Source organism: Macaca thibetana, chromosome 14, assembly GCF_024542745.1.
Source record: "Macaca thibetana thibetana isolate TM-01 chromosome 14, ASM2454274v1, whole genome shotgun sequence".
Taxonomy (NCBI): Eukaryota; Metazoa; Chordata; class Mammalia; order Primates; family Cercopithecidae; genus Macaca; species Macaca thibetana.
This window is the reverse complement of record NC_065591.1, coordinates 114,151,341-114,174,029: the sequence shown is the minus strand read 5'-3', so window position 1 is coordinate 114,174,029 and position 22,689 is coordinate 114,151,341. Positions and strand designations below refer to the sequence as shown.

Genomic DNA, 22,689 nt, shown 5'->3' with positions numbered 1-22,689 from the left:
GCAAAGCTGAGGCAGGAGAATGGCTTGAACCTGGAGGCGGAGGTTGTGGTGAGTTGAGATCGCCACTGCACTCCAGCCTGGGCGACACAGTGAGACTCCATCGCAAATAAATAAACAAATAAATGAATAATTAACTGTATTTAATGGCATTTCATTGTGACTTTAACTTACATTCCTCTAATAAATAATCATGTTAAGCCTCTTTTTCAGTGCTTATTTGACATGTATATTTTCTTTAGTGAGATGTATATTCAAACATTTTGCACTTTTTACTAATGGATTGTCTTATTGAATTTTGAGAGTTCTTTTTTTTTTTTTTTTTTTTTTTTTTTTTTTTTTTGAGACGGAGTCTTGCTCTGTCGCCCAGGCTGGAGTGCAGTGGCCGGATCTCAGCTCACTGCAAGCTCCGCCTCCCGGGTTCACGCCATTCTCCTGCCTCAGCCTCCCGAGTAGCTGGGACTACAGGCGCCCGCCACCTCGCCCGGCTAGTTTTTTGTATTTTTTTTAGTAGAGACGGGGTTTCACCGTGTTAGCCAGGATGGTCTCGATCTCCTGACCTCGTGATCCGCCCGTCTCGGCCACCCAAAGTGCTGGGATTACAGGCTTGAGCCACCGCGCCCAGCCGAGAGTTCTTTATATATTCTAAATATGTTCTTTATCAGATATAAGTTTTGTTAAATTAGTAGACAAGCTACATATTTTAGCTTGTCTACCAATTTTCTTATGGTGTCTTTTGAAAAGCAGTTTTAAATTTCGATAAATTTCAAGTTACCAGTTTTTTCTTTTATAGTTCATAATTTTTTGTCCTATATAAAAAATTTTTGCTTAACTCAAGATCATGAAGATTTTATCTTAGGTTCTACTTTAGGCATTTTATAGATTTAGATGTATATATTATTTTTAAATTTTATTTATTGTTTTATTTTTTTACTGTCATGGAAAATCAGGTTTTTATTTTTCCAAAAATTGCACCAAAGTAAAGCAAAGCTCTAGTTGATGTAGGTGTGTTGTGTAGGTATTAGCAGTAGCGCCCTCACCAAGCACTCATTGAACAGTAGCGCAACCCCAAGGGAGGAATAGTTAGCTCTATAAATCTTTAAATTCATGGCTATAATCCATTTCAAGGTAATTTTTGTGTAGGGTGCAAGGTAAAGGTTGAAGTTTTTTTTTGTTTGTTTGTTTTTGTTTTGTTTTTTTTTTCATGTGGATATCAATCGTTTTAGAGGCTTTTGGCTTTAAAACACTATCCTATCCTCATTGAAATAACTTGGCTCCTGCAGTGCAAATCAATTGACTGTATATATGTAGGCCTATTACTGTTCCCATGGGTCGATATGACTATGCTTATGCCAATAATCTACCACACTGACTGATTACTGTAGCTTTGTAATAAGTCTGGAAGTCAGGTGGTATAATTCCTCCAAATTATTTTTCTTTTCCAAAACTGTTTATCCTAGGTCCTTTGCATTTCCATATAAATGTTAGAGTCAGTTTGTCAATTTCTAAAAACTTGCTGGAATTTTGCATGGGATTGCATTAAACCTATAGGTCAATTTGGGTAGAATTGCCTCAACAATACTGGGCCTTCTGATCCACATACACAGTTTATCTTTACATTGACTTCAATCTTCTTTAATACCTTTCAGCAATATTTTGTAGTCTTCAGTGTATGAACTTCGGACACACTTTGTTAGATATATCATGAAATATTTTATAGTTTTGAGGCTATTTTAAATAATGTTTAAAAATTTTGGTTTTCAGTTATTCACTGCTATTATTTAGAAACACAAATAACTTTTATATGTTGACCTTGTAATTTCTAGGGCTGCTATCACAAACTGTCACAAACTGGAGGGCTTAAAACAACATAAATTTATTCTTTCACAGTTCTGAAAGGCTGGAAGTCCAGAATCAAAGTGCCAGCAAATATGGTTCTTTCTGGAGGCTCTGAGGAAAGCATGTCCCATGCCTCTCTCCTAGCCTCTGGTGGTTGTCAGCAATGCCTGACAGTCCTGTCTTGTAGCTGCATCATTCCAGTCTCTGCCTCTACTGCTACGTGGCATTCTCCCTCTGGGTTAGTCTCTGTGTCCAAATTTCCCTCTTCGTGTAAAAACGGCAGTCACCGAATTAAAGAGTCACCCTGATCTAGTAAGTCTTCATCGTAACTCATTACATCTGCAAAGACCCTATTTTCAAATAAGGTCACATTCACAGGTACTGGAGGTGAGGACTTGAACATATATTTTGGGGAGACACAGTTCAACCCACAACACTTGTGTCCTGCAGCCTTGCTAAATTCACTTACTAGTTCTCGTATATTTTCCTGCAGATTATTTGGGATTTTCTATATGGATGATCAGTCAGTTCACTTTTGACAAAACACCAGAGCCACATACAAACAAAGGTTTCTCCATATTAACCACTTCTCTTGTGTTATTGCCATAGAGTTCGAGTTTTTTTTTAAAAAAATGTTTCTGTTGATTCCAATCTTGACTAATCATGTCGAGTCTCTTTTTCAGCACTTATTTGACATGTATATTTTCTTTGGTGAGATGTATATTCAAATATTTTGTACTTTTTGCTAATGGATTTTCTTATTGAATTTTGAGAGCTCTTTATATATTCTAAATATGTTCTTTATCAGGTATAAGTTTTGCCAATATTTTCTCCTAGTATGTAGCTTGTCAACTAATTTTCTTACAGTGTCTTCTGAAAAGCAGAAGCTTTAAATTTTGATAAATTTTAAGTTATCAGGTTTTTCTTTTATAGTTCATAATTTTTTTGTCCTATATAAAAAATCTTTACTTAACTCAAGATCACGAAGATTTTTTTTTTTTTTTTTTTTTTTTTGAGACGGAGTCTCGCTCTGTCCCCAGGCTGGAGTGCAGTGGCCGCATCTCAGCTCACTGCAAGCTCCGCCTCCCGGGTCTACGCCATTCTCCTGCCTCAGCCTCCCGAGTAGCTGGGACTACAGGCGCCCGCCACCTCACCCGGCTAGTTTTTTGTATTTTTTAGTAGAGACGGGGTTTCACTGTATTAGCCAGGCTGGTCTCGATCTCCTGACCTTGTGATCCGCCCGTCTCGGCCTCCCAAAGTGCTGGGATTACAGGCTTGAGCCACCGCGCCCAGCCGATCACGAAGATTTTATCTTATGTTTTACTTTAGGCACTTTATAGTTTTAGCTCTATAAATATTAAAAAAAATTTTTTTTATTGTTTTCTTTATCATGGAAAATCTGGTTTTCATTTTTCCAAAAATAGCACCAAAGTAAAGTAAAGCTCTAGTTGATGGTGGTGTCTTGTGTAGGTGTTAGCAGTAGCACCCTCACTGTGCACTCATTGGACAGTAATAAACCTTAAGTTGACTTTTCTGAATTCTTTCAAGCTTCTCTTTATACTAGGTGCTGTCCATGTCATCACATGTTTTTCTAACTGTGTAGCAGAGTGGTGGATGAGAATGAAGTGAGTGAGGCATATGCTCCAGCTGCAAAACTTAAGGAGACACCAAGACTTTGGAAATCAAGATAAATAATACCTTTATGCAATATTTTAGAAGTAGACATTCACACAACAATCCATGATGAACAAAATATCAACAACATAAATAAAGATAGAGGATTTTGTCCTGCATTCACATGACCCTGCCTCACTCGCCTCACTCTAAATCTGGCCCTGCTGTCTTGACTGCTATCAGCTGCTCTTTCTGAATGTGATCAATGTCAGCGAAACAAATTATAAGGTGTTTAGCATGGCTTCAGGCGCCAATTTTGCCAAGCTCAATACAAATCATTTTTCTCCTACTTTCACCTGATTTAATCCTGTGGTTCAGTTAGTTCTCAGTCTTCCAGTTCTCAGTCTTCCACTCTTTTTTTAAAATTATTATACTTTAAGTTCTAGGGTATATGTGCACAACGTGCAGGTTTGTTACATAGGTATACATGTGCCATGTTGGTTTGCTACACCCATTAACTGGTCATTTACGTTAGGTATTTCTCCTAATGCTATCCCTCCCCCTGCCCCCTACTCCATGGCAGGCCCCAGGGTGTCATGTTCCCCGCCCTGTGTCCGAGTGTTCTTGTTGTTCAATTCCCACCTACAAATGAGAACATGCGGTGTTTGGTTTTCTGTCCTTGTGATAGTTTACTCAGAATGATGGTTTCCAGCTGCATCCATGTCCCTGAAAAGGACATGAACTCATTCTTTTTATGGCTGCGTAGTATTCCATGGTGTATATGTGCCACTATCCAGAATCTACAAAGAACTTAAACAAATTTACAAGAAAAAAACAAACAACCCCATCAAAAAGTGGACAAAGGATATGAACAGACACTTCTCAAAAGAAGACATTTATGTAGCCAACAGACACATGAAAAAATGCTCATCAACACTGGTCATCAGAGAAATGCAAATCAAAACCATAATGAGATACCATCTCACGCCAGTTAAAATGGCAATCATTAAAAAGTCAGGAAACAACAGATGCTGGAGAGGATGTGGAGAAATAGGAATGCTTTTACACTGTTGGTGGGAGTGTAGACTAGTTCAACCATTGTGGAAGACCGTGTGGTGATTCCTCAAGGATCTAGAACTAGAAATACTATTTGACCCAGTGATCCCATTACTGGGTATATATCCAAAGGATTATACTCTTCCATTTTTTAAAGAAATGATACCTGTTGTGATAGGTTACATGTACAAGCTTGGTTTCAGGTCAAAGTCACAATTTCAGAGCATATTCTGGATATATGCTGGATATATGAGAGTATATGTCCAATCCACAAGCCATACAGGAGAATTAGAATAGATTTACATACAAAAAGCTATCTACATTCTTTCTGCTCTGCTTGTCTAATTTCTACCATCACGTGCCCTGTCTCCCAGCCATGTTATAGTGCCAAAGGCAGAAAGCTGACCCACAGTGAGCCTGTTGCATTTTCTTGTCTTTTAATATGGAATCTGGTTTCAGAAATCATGTAGTAAGAACCGTGTGGAAAGGAATTGGAACATCCAAACTCCCAAGCTGTTTTGCACCCACATTCTAACTTGTGAACTGAGAAGCAGAGAAAGTTTATTAGCAAAGGGAGAAGTTTGATGCAGAGAGGCAAGGATGAGAGAGAGAGAGGTAGAGTCAGACTTGGCTTCCTAATGGTTTTCCAGTTCATACTTTCAATCTCTTCCTGAGATCCAACTCTATCCCTTCTTTTGAATTCTGTGAGATACCACATCATTCATGTAACAAACACCATGGCTCCACTTTTTTTCTTATACTTTGAATTTGCTTTCATTAGTCCAAATTAGAGAATCTTGGCTAATATGCTGTTTCCAACTTCCGAAATTAGATGTTTTATCCTCCCTGAGATTCTAAGGAAACTTTCGCAAACTGCTCTTTCCAGTGCTTTTCCCTTGTTAATAAAATCATTTCCTTTAGGAATACAGTTATTCTTTTCTTTTCTTATTTTTTAAAAAAACTTTATTTCCATTCTTCTTTCTTTTATACATTTCCCTGGTGATCCTCATGCTCACCTCATTTGCATGGTTCCCAAGTTTACTCTTCCATTATATTCTGTTTTTTCTTAGCATGTTTTTGGTCTATCCCATTGTTAGTGTTTATGAAGTATCTGCATTGTGTAAAAGATACAGAGTCAGATTTCTCTTATTTTCCACCCTATTCATTACCCAAGGTCCAATTTAAATATTATTTTCAACCATACTGCCAAAAGCAATCTACAAATTCAAGGCAATTACCATCAAAATACCACTGTCATTCTTCACAGAACTAGAAAAAACAATTCTAAAATTCTTATAGAACCAAAAAAGAGCCTGCAATAACCCAAGCATGACTGAACAAAAAGAACAAATCTGGAGGCATCACATTACCTGATTTTAAACTATACTATAAGGCCATAGTCACCAAAACAGCATGGTACTGATATAAAAATAGGAACATAGACCAATGGAACAGAATAGGGAACCCAGAAATAAACCCAAATACTTACAGCCAACTGATCTTCAACAAAGCAAACAAAAACATAAAGTGGGGAAAGGATGCCCTATTCAACAAATAGTGCTGGGATAATTGGCAAGCCATATGTAGGAGAATGAAACGATCCTCATCTCTCACCTTATACAAAAATCAACTCAAGCTGGATCAAGAACTTAAATCTAAGACCTGAGACTATAAAAATTCTAGAAGGTAACATCAGAAAAACCCTTCTAGCCATTGGCTTAGGCAAGGATTTCATGACCAGGAACCCAAAAGCAAATGCAATAAAAACAAAGATAAGGCTGGGCATGATGGCTCACACCTGTAATCCCAGCACTTTGGGAGACTGAGGCAGGCGGATCACCTGAGGTCATGAGTTCAAGACCAGCCTGGCCAACATGGTGAAAACCTGTCTCTACTAAAAATATACAAATTAGCCAGGCGTGGTGGCAGGTGCCTGTAATCCCAGGTACTTGGGAGGCTGAGGCAGGAGAATCGCTTCAACCTGGGAGGTGGAGGTTGCAGTGAGCTGAGATTGTGCCATTGCACTCCAGCCTGGGGGACAAGAGCGAGACTTCATCTCAACAAAACAAAACAAAACAAGAAACAAAGATAAATAGCCTGGGCTTAATTAAACTAAGGAGATTTTGCACAGCAAAAGGAATAGTCAACAGAGTAAAAAGACAACCCACAGAGTGGGAGAAAATCTGCACAATCTGTACACCTGACAAAGGACTAATATCCAGAATCTACAACAAACTCAAAGAAATTAGCAAGAAATAAACAATCCCATCACAAAGTGGGCTAAGGACATGAATAGATAATTCTCAAAAGAAGATATATAAATGGTCAATACACATGTGAAAAAATGCTCAACATCACTAATGATCAGGGAAATGCAAACCAAAACCACAATGTGATACTACCTTACTCCTGCAAGTATGGCCATAATCAAAAAATCAAAAAATAATAGATGTTGGCAGGGATGCAACAGAGAGGGAACACTTCTACACTGCTGGTGGGAATGTAAACTAGTTCAACCATCATGGAAAACAGTGTGAAGATTCCTTAAAGTTCTAAAAGTAGAACTACCATTTGATCCAGCAATCCCACTACTGGGCGTCGACTCAAAGGAAAAGAAGTCATTATACGAAAAAGGTATTTGCACACTCATGTTTATAGTGCATAATTCACAATTGCAAAAATGTGGGACCAACTCAAATGCTCATCAATCAACAAGTGGATAAAGAAACTGATATATATATATATATACATCATATATGTGTATATATATGTGTATATATATACACACACATATATACACACACACACTCATAATAGAATATTACTCAGTCATAAAAGGAATAAATTATGGCATTTGCAGCAACCTGGATGACATTGGAGACTATTATTCTTGGTGAAGTAACTCAGGAATGGAAAACCAAACATCATATATTCTCACTCGTAAGTGGTAGCTAAGTTATGAGGATGCAAAGCCGTAAGAATGATACAATGGACCTTGGGGACTCAGGGGGAAAGGGTATAAAGGGGATGAGTGATAAAAGATTACAAATTGGGTGCAGTGTATACTGCTCAGGTGATGAGTGCACCAAAAATCTCACAAATCACCACTAAAGAACTTCGTCATGTAACCAAACACCACCGGTTCCCCAATGATCTATGGAAGTAAAAAATTAAAAAAAAAAAAATCAGCTGGGCACAGTGGCTTACACCTGTAATCCCAGCACTTTGGGAGGCTGAGGTGGGTGGATCGCCTGAGGTCGAGTTTCAGATCAGCCTGGCCAACATGGTGAAACCTCATCTCTACTAAAAATACAAAAATTAGCTGGGTGTGGTGGTGGGTGCCTGTAATCTCAGCTACTTGGGAGGCTGAGGGAGAAGAATTGCTCGAACCTGGAGGCAGAGGTTGTAGTGAGCCAAGATAATGCCATTATACTCCAGCCTGGGCAACGAGCAAAACTCTGTCTCAAAAATAAATTAATTAATTAATTAAGTTTAAAAAATGATTTCCACTATGAGCCTGTCTCACCAATCTCTTTTTTTCCTTCGGAAAGAATATAGACAGCTTTTTGTATATAAATATATTTGAATTCTCCTCTATTATATCCCCCCAAGGCAAGGAATCATATGTTACTCATGCTTGCATTATGAGCACTTAACATATAGGAAGTGATGGGAAGGGCTGGTTGGATAAATTAGCGAATTAATGAAAAGGGTGGCCTACTTTGCCACATACGAAATTGGGGAACATACTTGATCCCAAATATCCCTTAAACATTAGGTTCTTCTGGTCTCTGCTATTCTAAGTCCCGTTCTTTTCTCATTTTGCCCTGTTTCCCCAGATGATCTCAGTTACTGCCATGACTTGAGTTACCATCTGCCATATGTGAGTCCATCCCGAGTCTATATTTTTAGTCCAGATTGTCTCCGGAAAGCTAGACCCATAATTCTAATTACTTATCAGGAAGCACCAGCAGGTGCTTCTGCAGGCACCTCAGACTCAGTTTAGTCTGCCAAATCCACCCACTTCATTCCATCCTCCCTCTCTTCCTTCTTTTTCTCCTTCTTCTCTGATGTTCCCTAAACAATGAATGGCAGCATTACTCTGTCAATTGCACAAACACCGGTGGATGGTTAACACAGAGCACATTGCCTGATGCCTAGTAAACACTCAATTAATATTTATTGAGTAAATAAATGCCACACACTAAAATGGTCAAATCAGTTGAAAATGATAGATTTGATGATTACATTCAGAAATAATCTTAGACTTAATAGTAAGAAGCTAGAATGAGAATAAGCCCTGGGAATTTCCTGTCTTTCACTTTTGCTGCCTTTGAAACATTAAGCAAATCAACATCGCTCATGAGGTCTGACTTGAAGATCAGACCTAGAGGCTTATTATTTGTGATCCTCCATGAAATGTCTGCAATGGTTTCCTTTAGACAAATGGGACTTTGTCATTATGCCCGATCATGGACAGTCTTTATACACACGCCAAGGTAAATTTTTCTGAGGTAAGCTTATAGGGATTGAGGATATACTGTGTATTATTCTATTGGGAATAAGGCTGATAACTAAATGTTCATTCTTCTATCCCAGGCTAATATTTGAGGCATCAGTGGCAGGGGAAACAGCATGAGCTTTGGACGTCACACTGGTTTGAGTCTGAATTCCAGCTCCTCCATTTACCAGCTTTGTGACTTTGAACAAGTTACTTAAGTTTCCTGAATCTCACTTTCATCTATAATATGGAGAAAATATTATGCATAGCATAGGGTTATTTGGAAGTAGATATGTAATAAGTTAAGCATAGTCTCTGAAACAAGGGTGCTCACTAAATGTGAGCTTTCTTCCCTTGCCTTGTTAGATGTGTGGTGATCTCTAATTTGGTTACTCAACTCACCTTGATTGTCAGTTTCCTCGTCAGTGAATGAAATAATTACACTATCCACAGAGTTGATGTGAGGACTGAGTGATAGTGTTTTAAAGTGACTATCACATGATACATAGTGATTAATCACTACTAGATCCCTTTCTTTCTTCCTTCTCAGCAGGGCATGGGAAATGCCTGACCGTATTTTAAGTTTGTTGGAACTTCTAGGTGATCTAGCAAGATATGAACATGGAATATTGTTGCTTTGCTTGTGTGTATAATACAATACTGCTCAACAGAAATGATAAATAGAGGAATCTTGCCATCTTCTGTATGTGACAGTTGCATGCCCCAGCCGACATCATCAGATTTGCCTTGGGGTTTTTCATCAGGGAGCATGTAACCAATGGAAAAGGATGAATGCCTGAGAAGTCTTATTGGTTACTTGGGGGTGCCACGTCCTCTGACTGGTGTAAGCATCAGCCAATCCTCATCCACGTATTAACAGCACTTCCATTATTAATCAGGCAGCTGCTGACTTCAGCTAAATCAAGGTATCTTGCTCGACCCTGTGGACTACTCTCTATTCCTTCCTCCCTTCATTCTGCACAATAACCACCTCCCTACACCCCAACTATACGAATACCATTTTGTCAAGAACTGAGTCCATTCCCTTCAAACCCTTAGGACGTTGAGCTTTCTGCTGCTAGCAACTACAATAGTTACAGAAATGACTTATTTGTTTAGAAACACATGACTCTAGTAATGAGGAAGCCAGTATAACTTCAGTGAGTATGCCTTTATAATGATGTGAGTTGGGGAATAGGCATGTATGGAGGCCGGTTTCTGTAGCAGGTGCCACACATTGAGATGATAACCATTGTAAAAAGCTATTTTCCAGGACGGGTGGGGTAACAGATGAATCTCACCAAATCTCATTGGCTTTACTATTACAGAACCTGTCACTAATCAGCTTACCTTTAACTGGTTGCCTCAGAAGCCTTCCTGTTTGAAATGCTGTGGGTGTGGAAAGAATGGGGGCTGGTAGATGGAGTTTGACTAGTAAGAAGAGGGAGTGGAGCGGAGCCCATGGCAGCGGAGGCCATAGGGGGAGTTGCCATGTAAGAAACTTCTCGTATCTAGGAGCAAACGATTTATTACCCAAACCTCCCACTCGCTTGATAGATTGCTGTTGGCATCTGCGTTATTGGGGAAAAAAAAAAAAAAAAAAAAAAAAAGACCTTGCTTCTTAGAAAAAAAAAATTGGTGAGACAAATACAGGACATTCAAATACAGCAGTGGGAAGGAAAAGAAAAGGGAAAATGCTTGGCAAGAATTCAGAGAGAGCGAGAGCCAATTGTCTTTATTGAAACGGCATTGAATTACAAACTCAAAGGAGGTAGTGGCGTCTCTTTTAGTAGAGAAATAAAAAACCATGCCATCCCTACCCAGTAAACTGTGTAGGGAAAACATTAACAACAACTCTGCGAGGTAGTTTTGTTTCGTTTTTTTCTTTTCTTATCTCCAAACAAAGAGATCTGTGCTTGCTACCGAAACAGCCTAAATATACTGCCCACTACCCTGGTGGTTAAATCCCCTTCAAGAGGGTGACTGGACCAGGCCAACCCTCTGCCCCCAACCCCCTTCTGTTGGAGGCTCTCAGTCTGATATGTCCCGCCTCCCTGCCCCAGCAGAGCACGTTCCCCAAAGCCCCGCAGATGCAGCACGTTTCCAGAACGTGCACTTTCGCAATGGGCGGCATCTCTCGCTCTCTGATGAACGGTCAAAAATGAGATTCTGGATGAGAACAATTAGAAACTTTAATTACCCTCCAGGCATCTCACAATTATAAGCCACATTCTTATTTTTATAAGGAATTAGCTACAGATTGGATAGTGCTTGTCATGCTTTGAAACATTTCCTGTGTCTTTCTGGCATCACTCTGTTCTTGTTAGAATGCTGGCGCTTCTCACATCCCCACTACCGCGCGCCCCCCCGCTGCCCACCTCTCTCTGTATGTGTATGTATATGTATACGTATATGTATATGTATATGTATATGTATATGTATATGTATATATGTATATGTATATTTTTGGGGGGCTTGCCAATTCCCGCACCTTCACATACATTACCCGTCCTTTCATCTCCAAGATGACCTGAAATGACCTTTTGCTTGGCACGAGACGTGATTCAACTGATAATAAAAGAGTTTGGGGGGAGGGTAGGGGCGGTGTCTGTCTGCGCCCGGCTGAGGAAGAGCCAGGAGGGGGGCGGAGAAGGGGGGGACCATATCCATTTAAAGACGAATGCTGCTGCTGCCTTTCGCTGTGCTATTTCCTGTAATTAATTTTCCACATATCACCTATTACACGAAAATAAAAGTTTTTTTTTTTTTTTAGGGCATACCACTCTCTTTGTTTAACCGGAGATCCTGGGCTGTTTAGACGCGGCGGCGGTGGGAGCGGAGGAGGGAGAGTGGGGTGGGGGGCAGGCCGGAGGAGGCTGGGTGTCCCCCCGCAGAGAGGCCCGAGCTCTCCGCCGGAATGTGGGGTCGGAACCCCGTAGCTTGCTTTCTTTCTGCCTGGGTGTTTGCTGCTGGGAGCTTCTTTTCAAAGCGACGGCGCCTGCTAAGGTTCCCGCACACAGTTCCCTTCCATTTTCCATCTGCAGCCTTTGAGGGGTGTGGGCTTTTCCCAAAGCCTTTATTTCTTTGTCGTTTTAGGAAACCTCAATTTTTTGCACTGACTCCAGAACTCCAAATGGATGCCGATAGCAAGTCTCATCGATCGTCCCCCTCCCCCTTCTTACATAGGGAGAAAAAAAAAGAACAAACTATTTATTTGGATACTCAGCGAGGTTGTGGGAGTTGCCACAGCAACAGCTCTGAACCTTGCACAGCAAAAGGCTCTTACTGTAGAGTGTCCTGCCTTCCAAAAGATCTCCTCTTTAAAGAAACACTGCTAGCGATACTATATCAGTTTGGTGTGTGTGTACATAGACAGATCATCGACACCATTTGAAGAGACAAAGGCAAGGGTTTACTTGGGTGGTTCATAAGATAATTTTAGTCAAGCTTGACCAGATGAGATGTGAGAAGAGAAAAATGGACTGTGAATTCACGTGGGGACCTGAGATTAGAGAACTTCCTGCCCAGAGTCTTGTGAAATGGTAGAAAGTATTCTAAAGGTGTCCTGTCCCTTCTGGAGGTCATAGCTTGCGTGTGAACTGGTGGGGGTGATTATGCAGGCTTCCTGTCACCCTCTTCTGCCCTTGTGGAAGGGATCTGAGACATGAGATAGATGCTGTGAGCTCAGAGACGTGAGGAACTCAGCTTCCTGGGTTCCAGGAAGAACTTCTTTTCCCTGAAGTGCCTCATAGGCTGGAAGTTCCATGAAAAGCAAGAGGTTGCTCCACAGTCCCAGTTTCATACCTTCTGGCTTTCCTCGGAAACCATGAAGTCATTAATGCCTCATAGATATTAATATTTGCTAGTCACTACAGACATAAAGGTACAATTAAAGACTGGTCCTTAGCCCCTGCCCTCAAGGAGCTTTCAGTCAAGATGTGGAATAGGCAAACAGATAAATACAGGGGAGAAGGAGTGACTACGGGGCTGCCAGATTCATTAAAGCCACAAGCATGATCCCCATTCATTTCTTAGTTCATGGGATGCCTGACAGAACGCCAATCAACATCCCTTTCCTTTCCTTCTTCGAAAGTGCCTCCTTATAGGAAAAATTGTCATTCTGGGCAGATGGGTGCCAGGAAGTTGGCCTTGAGAGTCACACTGTGGAAGGGCACTGCTATCATCTTCAGTGAAAACCTCAGCCCAATTTCCAACCTGCTGTAGAAAAGGAAAAATACTAATATTACTGAGTACCTTCTATGTGCCATACATGATGCTATTTATTATACTTATAATAAATAACACCTATAATAAATGCTATTTATTAAACCTATAGTAGTAAATGCTATTTTACACCTACAATAAACACTATTTATTATCCTGTTGAATCCTCATGCAGTCTTTCACATGTAGTACCTGGTTTTTTTCTGAGCCACAGAACATAGGAAATGGTTTGAGTGACTTGTTTTGTCAATTACCCCAAGGATGGTGCATAACTAATACCATTCTATATGATAGAAGAGAAATTGATTCCCTTTACACAATGAATGCTTGAAGGCATTAATTTTAATTCCCTCTCAGAGTCCCTCTTGAGAAAGTTATGAAGTATCCTAACTTAATAGACAAGAAAACAGAGACTCAGGGAAATTGCTCAAGATCACACAGCCAACAATGCCAACAATAATGGAAATTTCCTTTTTGACTCAAAAATTTATAATCTTTTGAGATAGCATGAATAGATGGCTCTATACTTCCATTTGACTATTTAAAAAAAAATAGAGGCTGGGTGTGGTGGCACTTTGGGAGGTTGAGGCAGGTAGACCATGAGGTCAGGAGTTCGAGACCAGCCAGGCCAACATGTGGAAACCCTGTCTCTACTAAAAATACAAAAATTAGCTGGTCATGGTGGCACATGCCTGTAATCCCAGCTACTTGGGAGGCTGAGGCAGGAAAATCACTTGAACCTGGGAGGTAGAGGTTGCAGTGAGCCAAGATCACACCACTGCACTCCATCATGGGCCACAGAGTGAGACTCTGTCTCAGTAAGTAAATAAATAGAAAGTTAAGGTTAGAATTTTCAGTGACTGACAGTCATACTGACTTAAAGAGTTAGTTTGATTAGAAGCTCTACAAAGACAAGAACTGAGTCTTTTTTTCTTCAATAATATCTTTCTTGGAATTATCTGTCCAATTAGGCAAATATTATCACTAAGAAAGCCATCATTCATAGCAAAGGGAACCCCTTGCTTTTAATAACTCAAACCATTGCCACTCAGCCTGACCACTTACCAGACTTAACCTCACATGACTTTTAAAATCAAACATATCTTCAAAGACTGGAGACATTTGTCACTGAAATCAAAGAACAAGCCTTTAGCTCTAGGGCCATTGCAAAAGAAGAGCTAGTTAACTCTTGCTCGCAATAGTGACCTGTTTGGCAAAGGTGAGCGCTTTTAAAAGCATCAGAGTCATTTGTGAGAGTTTTTCTATGACCTCTTCTTTTGTACAGTAAGTTCTCAGTTCAGACCCTGCATCCTTGGGCAAATTACTCAACCTCTCTATTCCCTCCCTCCCTCCCTCCCTCCCTCCCTCCCTCCCTCCCTCCCTCCCTCCCTCCCTCCCTCCCTCCCTCCCTCCCTCCCTCCCTTCCTTCCTTCCTTCCTTCCTTCCTTCCTTCCTTCCTTCCTTCCTTCCTTCCTTCTTTCCTTCCTTCCTTCCTTCCTTCCTTCCTTTCGATAGGGGCTTGCTCTGTCACCCAGGCTGGAGTATAGTGGCACAATCATGGCTCACTTCAACCTTGAACTCTTGGGCTCAAGTGATCCTCCCGCTTCAGCCTCCTGAGTATGTGAAGCTACAGGCATGCACCACCATACCTTGCTAATTTTTAAAAGTTTTTTGTAGAAATGGGTCTCACTGTGTTGCCAAGGCTGGTCCCAAACTCCTAGCCCGAAGCAATCTTCCCATCTCAGCCTCCCAAAGTGTTGAGATTACTGGCATGGGCCACCTCGCCCATCTGACCCCATTATTCCTTAATTTCACATGAAAAGTGGAGGAATAGTAGCATTTATGACATAGGATTGTGGTAAGGATTACCCTGAGATTAAGCATGTACAGCATTTAGCACAGTACCTGGCTCATATGAAATACTATTTATTATGCTATGATTATGCTAATTATTATCATCACTTTTATTTATATTAGAATTGATTGATTAAAATGGATAGTTGACATTTTCTTTCCCATGCCATGGGTGGACCCTAAGCTATATTGTGAAGCTGGTAAGTCTTTTCTTTTTCAACTCTCTGTTTTTCTCTCACCATGTCACTCCTCTTATTTTTAAACATCCATTTATCCTGGCATTCCCTTTCTTCCTTCCCTAGCCTGCTCAAACAAAACAAAAAAATCTTGTTCTGAAAATGGCTCTGTGATTAATCATTTACACTAGGGATCAGCAAGATATTTCTAGAAAGAGGCAGATAGTAAGTATTTCAGGCTTTGCAGGCTGTACAGTCTCTGTTGCAACGGCTCATCTCTGATGTTGCAGTGCAAAACCAGTCATGGCCAATATATACATGAAAGAGGGGGACATGTTCTGATAAAACTTTATCTATGGACACTGAAATTAGTTGAATTTCTTGGAATGTTTACATGTCACAAAATATTATTCTTTTATTTTTTTCAAGCATTTGTAAATATAAAAAACATCCCTGCCTGTATTGATGCATATATTGCCGACCCCCAATGTATACTTGACCATGAGTTCAATCACTATGACATGCTCAGGAATATTGCATTTTATATTTTCAAGTTCCATAAGAATATACAGGAAACTCTACTTCGGGGGCAGTGGCATGAATAGTGTATGTGCTAATGGCAGCCTCCTCCCTTGGCTCTCTTTGGAAAGGAAACCTGGCAGAGTGTGACCCAGGTTGGCCAACTGAAGATATTCATTTACTGGAAAACATCCAGGCATTTGGGAAGAGGCAGCAAAAAGAGCACTATTTGTGATGTCGAACTTGGCTTCAATCAAATTTGGATTCTAACCCCTTAGTGGTGTTTTGATTTGTGCAAGTCACTTAAAGTCCTTACACTTCAATTTTCCTAACTATAAAAGTAGAAATAATAATGCCTGTCTCGAAGAGTATGAGACTGAATTATATGTAGTCACTCTATGTGACAATGTATATTACGAGGATGACAATTACAACATGGTGGACATTTCATAAATGCTTGAAGAGAATTAACAGGCACTCAGCTCATGTTTCCTTCAATCATTTATCGGTGGGGGAAGGAGGGTTCAATCTTTGCTGTTGTGAAATACAAGAATAGGAAGGTTGGACATGATGGTACTTCTGGTATTTAAAAAAAGGTTCTCTGACCTTTTGTGGGGGGGGGGGCAGGTGCAGGGACTAGTGAGAAGACAGGACATTTTTGGCACAGAAAAAAATAGACCTTTAACCCAAGTGAAATGCAATCTTGTACTGCAGAAGCAGTGGCTCTGCCATCAGGTTAGGGCTCAGATCAAGATGACACTGATTTATGAAAGGACACTCAAAGTGTCAGTGCTATTTCTGGACTGGTGTCTTCAGGTAGGCGTCCATTATTACTCATGTAGGCACCAAGGGAAAACTTTCTCTTCACCTTCTGAAGGTTCCCCGAAAAATCAACCGAAAACATGCAGATTAATACGAGAAAAGACATCCAAATTTATTACTGTGCACATGGAGGAGAACAATGGAGTGATTACTTCAGTAGGGTAGAGAAGCTTATATATGATACCATCTTGAGATTACAGAAAGAATGGGGGCTTGGATCATGGCAAGACAGGTTATGGGAGGGGAAAAGAGGAGGCCTGGCTAGCAAAGGTGGTCTTGTTATGTAGATGAAATCTCACAGGTAGCAACCCTTAGAGAAAAATAGATGGTGAATGTTTCTTTCAGACCTTTAAAGGTATTAGACTCTCTGTTAACTTTTCTCAGATCAGGCAAGGGAAGACCATCAGAGAAAGACTGCCTGCATCAGTGGAGATGTTCTCTACAAGTGTAAATCTCCCTCACAAAAGGCAACTTTGCAGGGCTACTCCTATTTGCAGGCCCTCTGAACAGCCATCTCAAAATATGTTAAAGAAATATATTTTGGGGTGAAATACTTTAATTTTCTTCACTTGGTTCCCACATGAATCAGGGCTTTAGAAAGTGAATCAGGACTCCTTGAGAAGGTCTGTTTGTGTAGATGAGGGAGCTGTTTCCACATGTGCGTGTGTGTGTGTGTGTGTGTGTGTGTGAGAGAGAAAAAGAGAGAGAGAGAGGGAAAAGCATACTTTTCTACTCACTGATAAATCTTACGGATGAACAAAAACAGAAGCAGTGTGGCCTGGAAGTTTAGAAATACAGTGGAGGCAGCCCATTCTAAAGATGGTACTCTTTCACAGTACCAGGTCCTGAACTGAGGAAAAAAGACTCCTTGTGTCTTGAGGGAGCTTACAGGTGCACATTTTTAAATATATGACAATTGAGGTTAATTTGTATTAAAATAATTTATGTAATATTTCTGATAAATAGATGATTTTTAATATAATTAAAGAAATTGACCTTGAGCATACAAAAAACGTTTTTTCTTTCTGATTTTATCGACATGTAAATATGATGTAAGCACAATTTTTATTGAAGATAAGATCTGGGTTTAGTTTCTCATGATTTAAGATTTTCTTAAAGTTAAAAAATTTCTACATAAATTATATGAGTTCAGTAAGTTATTTCTACAAATTGGTTAAGAAGTAAAAGAATAGTGAATAATATTTAACTATATGAACTTGTATGAATGCATATCTTTCAAAAAGGGTTAAGCTTGTGAATTCTTGTAATGCTGCAAATTGTATGGACATAATATATTAGCTTACGTTGTAATTTCCAGATCTTTAGCCAACCTTAGACTAATATTCAATTGAATTAATATATAAACTTTGGATATATGGGCAATTTATAACTGAGACAAATATTAGTTACTAAATATAGTTTTAATTTCCCCTGTTCTTTATTTTATATATGTAAATGACTCTAGCTTAACAGGGTATGCAAATGTCTTTAAGTGATACAATATATATGCTTATTTTTTCACTTTAAAATTTGTTAAAATAATATAAATGCTTGTGGGAAAAATTAACTGGATTGTTTTTGTTTCCTGTCTCAGGTCTAGAAAAACAAAAGCTGCTTACAATTTGAATTGTTGAGACAATATTAGGTACAATAATTTTGGAGAAATATGAATATGTATACCAGATAATAAATGTGGTTTATTTGCTTTTTAAGAAAATTGTTACAGTTTATTAGTATGGTAAATTCAATTATATATATATTCACACACCCTTACATACATACATGCATCGTTTTTTTTGATATGCTAAGAAAGTTAAAAAGTTTAATGAAATAATCTATTTTCACAGTTAAGTATTTGCATAAGTCTAAATACATACATATAAAGTTGTATTAAGATTAATTCAGAATATTGAAAATTAAAAAAATGTAATTTTAAGGCAAACCCTAAATGTAAAAGGTCTGAGGAAGGCAAAATTTGTTTGCTCAAGTTGGTAATGCTAGCGTGAGTTTGAAGGAAACAATGATTTAAAAAAGAAAATTATATACAAAATTGACTCCATGCTAATGGATTTATTCCAAAAATAAAAAGAAAGGAAAGGCTCATGAATCCTCTACTGCAAGTTGTTGTATGGATGACTGCCTCTGTCTGTTTGGGCTGCTATAGCAAAATATCATAGACAGAGGGACTTTATAGTCCTGGAGTCCTAATGCAGTGTCTGGTGAGGGCCCTCTTCTCTCTGTATTCCCATGTATCAAAAAGAGATCATCCCTCTTACGTCTCTTCTTATAAAGGCACTAATCCAATCATGAGACTTCTACTCTCATGACCTAATTATGTCCCAAAGACCTCCAAATACCATTACCCAGGGAATTAGGGCTTAAACATATGCATCTTAGGGGAACATGAACATCCAGTTCATAGCAATAATAATATATATACAAAGTGTAAAATGAGGATTTGGGCTTTCTTTAGAAAAAATGACCAAATTATTCTGCGTCTAGATAACGGAGGTTTTATAAGTCACAAAAAAGATTCTATTAAATCTTGAAACTTTTGGAATATTTTGAATTGCTTTGACAGAAAGTTCCCTTTTTTGTTGACACAAATTAAGTTTTTTAGTAATCATTGTTACTTTTTCTTGTGAGTTAAAAACATTTCTTTATAACTATTTTTTTGTCTTTGAATATCCTGACATATTTCTATTTTGTTGCCTTTGATACCTCTTCTTGACTTTCCATTTCTAAGGTAAAATCACCAAATCAAAGCAATTAAACTGTTGAGATACAGTTTAAACAAAATTTATCTTTGGGTTTCATGGTACGACCACTAAGTAGCACAAAGACTGACTCCTTCACCTTATGAAAGAAAGGGTGTTAGAAAAAGAGCTTGCCTTTATAACCAAGTTTTTTAAGAAATAGAGCATGGGAAAGATTTAGGCAACGATAGTGTATATTTGGAGACCGTTTCCCTTTTTTTCAGACCTTACAAATAAAGGTCACTGCATTCCCTCATGCCTACATTCTTTTGCTCTGCCCTAACCTGATTATCTCTACATTGCAAATTCCTGTACTATTTGATAACCTCTTTGGAGTATTTTACTTGAAAACAAGGCATTGGATGACCCCTAACGTCTGTTATTAAATTTGTAGTGTAAAAGTGTATTGGTGACTACCTACAAATTGGACCTAGATTGTTTTCTTCCTAAACTGATGTTTGCATTCAGGATAGCCCCTGATATCATCCAGAGTCTATCTTGAAGCATAACTTTCTCTTCTTAGAAAAAAAGATCTTTAAATAATTTAATTCAAGAAGGAGAAAAACTGGGCCTCATTTAGCATTCAAAGTCTTTAACAGCTCAAGTGGAACTCTCAACTGCCTTCTTTTGTCTTTAAGCCCCTTTATTTCATGTTTTATAGGAGACTCACAAGGTGGGAGAATCATACATGCTATGGTTCAGAAAAGAATAGGAGAGCTAGAAAATATCAACAGGACCATAGGACTTCTTGCCCTAAAGGCTCATGAAATTTGACATACAGTGGTTCATGATCTATATAACACTGGCTCTTCGAGGTAGAATGTGTGCTAGGGGGATTATTGTACTTATGTCTCCTCAGACTTCTCTAGAGTCTTTAATATTACTAACAAGATCTAGGACACACCCACACAATCATGAAATTATGTAAATAGGCTAATCCCTGCATATCTGGTTCTTTAGTGTCTTTGGATTGGGGTTGGGAGCTATTTTCTTGATTTCATTTGTGCATGCTAGGATTCTAGCTTGAAAGTGTACTATAAACACTAATTGTACAATTTCTTCTGTCATAGTCTATTTCTGCTGCTATAACGGAATACTTGAGATTGGATAATTTACAAAGCAAATAAATTCACTTGGCTCATGCTTCTTGAGACTTGGAAGTCCAAGATCAAGGGTCTGCATCTGGTGCAAGTATTCTTGCTATGTCATCCCATGGTGGAAGGCAGACGGGCAAGAGAGCATGAGATATAAGGGAAGGCTGAACTCTCCTTATAACAACCTACTCTCGTGATAATGAGCCCACTCTCATAACAACAAGATTAATTCATTCATGAGGGAGGAGCCCTCATGGCCTAATTACCTCTTAACACCATCACAATTATAAATTTCAACATGAGTTTTGAAGGGAACATTCAAGCAATAGCATTCCACCCCTAGACCCCCCAAACTTATGTCCTTCTCACTTACAAATACATTCATTTTATCCCAATAGTCCCAAAATCTTAACTTGTTCCAAGTCAACTCAAAAGTTCAAAGCCCAGAGTCTCATCTAAGTCAGATATAGATGAGACTCAAGGTGGGATTCAAACCAAGTGGCAAATTTCTCTCCCTCTATGAGCTTGTGAAATCAAACTGAATTACATCCTTCCAAAACACAATGGTGGGACAGGCTTAGGATAGAGATTCCCATTCCAAAAGAGAAAAATAGGCAAGAAGAAAGGGGTAACTTGTCACGAGTCCAAACCTCAACAGGAAAAACAACATTAAGTCTTAAAGCTCCAAAATAATCTCCTTTGACTCTATGTCCCACCTCCAGGATGCACCAGATCAGGAGTTGGGCCCCCGAAGTCTCAGGCAGCCCACGCTGTGACATTGCTGAGCTCACTCTACCCAGCAGCTCTCACAAGTTGGAGTCTTGTGCTTGCAGCTCACCCCGGCTGATCTTGCAAGCTGGTAGTCTACAGTTATGGGGTCTTGGAAGTGGCCCTACTCCCATGGCTCCACTGGACATTGCCCCAGTGGAGACTGTGCAGTGGCTTTGACCCCGTTTCCATTCAGCATTGCCCTAGTAGGGATTCGCTGCCGTGGATTTGCTGATGTAGCAAGTCTCTGCCTGGACCCCCAGGCTGTCTATGACAACCTTTGAAGTCTAGATGGAGGAAGCCATGCCCTCACAGCTCTTGCATTCTCTGTGCCTGCAGGATTAGTGCCATGTGGATGCTGCCAAAGTTCACAGCTTATGCCTTTGGAACAGTGGATTGAGCAACTCATCGGCCTGCCTGAGCCAGGGCTGGGTGGTTGAGGAGCACTGTGCTGAAATGCAGAGAGCAGAGACCTGAGGTGACCCTGAGCAGCAAACTCTGGGCCCATCCCTTGAAACCATTCTGCCCTCCAAGAGGTCTGGGCCTGTAATGGGAGAAGCAGCTTTGAAGATCTCTGAAATGCCTTCAGGGTTATTCTTCCATTGTCTTCAATTCCTTCTAATCTGAACCAACCTCTTTAACAAATTGTCACTTGGCCACAAGTGACCATTTGCTCTCCTAAACATGCCTTTTCTTTCTTTTCATAAACAGGCTAAAAAAAATTCTCAAAGTCTTTTTTTTTTTTTTTTTCTTCTTTTGAGAACAGGTCTTGCTCTGTTGCCCAGTTTGGAGTGCAGTAGTGTGATCACAGCTCACTGCAGCCTCAACCTCCTGCACTCAATACTCCCTCTTCAGCCCCTGAGTAGCTGACATTATAGATGTGCACCACCACGCTCGGCTAATTCTTTTTATTTTTTAGTATTTATTTGTTTATTTATTTATTTATTTATTTTGAGGCAGAGTCTTGCTCTATCACCTAGGCTGGAGTGCAGTGGCGCAATCTCGGCTCACTGCAAGCTCCGCCTCCCGGGTTCACGCCATTCTCCTGCCTCAGACTCCCAAGCAGCTGGGACTACAGGCGCCCACCACCACGCCCGGCTAATTTTTTTTTTTTTTAGTATTTTTAGTAGAGACGGGGTTTCACCGTGTTAGCCAGGATGGTCTCGATCTCCTGACCTCGTGATCCACCCGCCTTGGCCTCCCAAAGTGCTGGGATTATGGGTGTGAGTCACCACGCCTGGCCTTATTTTTTATAAAGATGGGGCCTCACTCTGTTGCCAAGGCTGGTCTCAAACTCCTGGGCTCAAGTGATTCTCCCACCTTAGCCTCCCAAAATGCTGGGATCACAGGTGTGAGCCACTGTGCCTGGCTCAAAATCTTTTAGTTCTGGTTCTCTTTTAATTATAAATTTCGTCTTTAAGACATTTGTTTCACCTTGCATCTTACTGCATGTGGCTAAAGTAGCTACT

At 39.8% G+C, this 22,689-nt stretch overlaps 1 long non-coding RNA gene and 1 other non-coding gene across 2 annotated transcripts in view; one reads left to right on the top strand and one right to left on the bottom strand.

Moving 5' to 3' along the window:
* LOC126934844 (uncharacterized) overlaps nucleotides 1-22,689 on the top strand; it is a 471,590-nt gene that overhangs the window by 154,534 nt on the left and 294,367 nt on the right. The gene's annotated exons all lie outside the window — the stretch shown is intronic.
* On the bottom strand, nucleotides 956-1,081 carry LOC126936724 (U4atac minor spliceosomal RNA). Its single transcript, XR_007719543.1, has one exon. It is a non-coding gene; the product is annotated as a U4atac minor spliceosomal RNA (small nuclear RNA).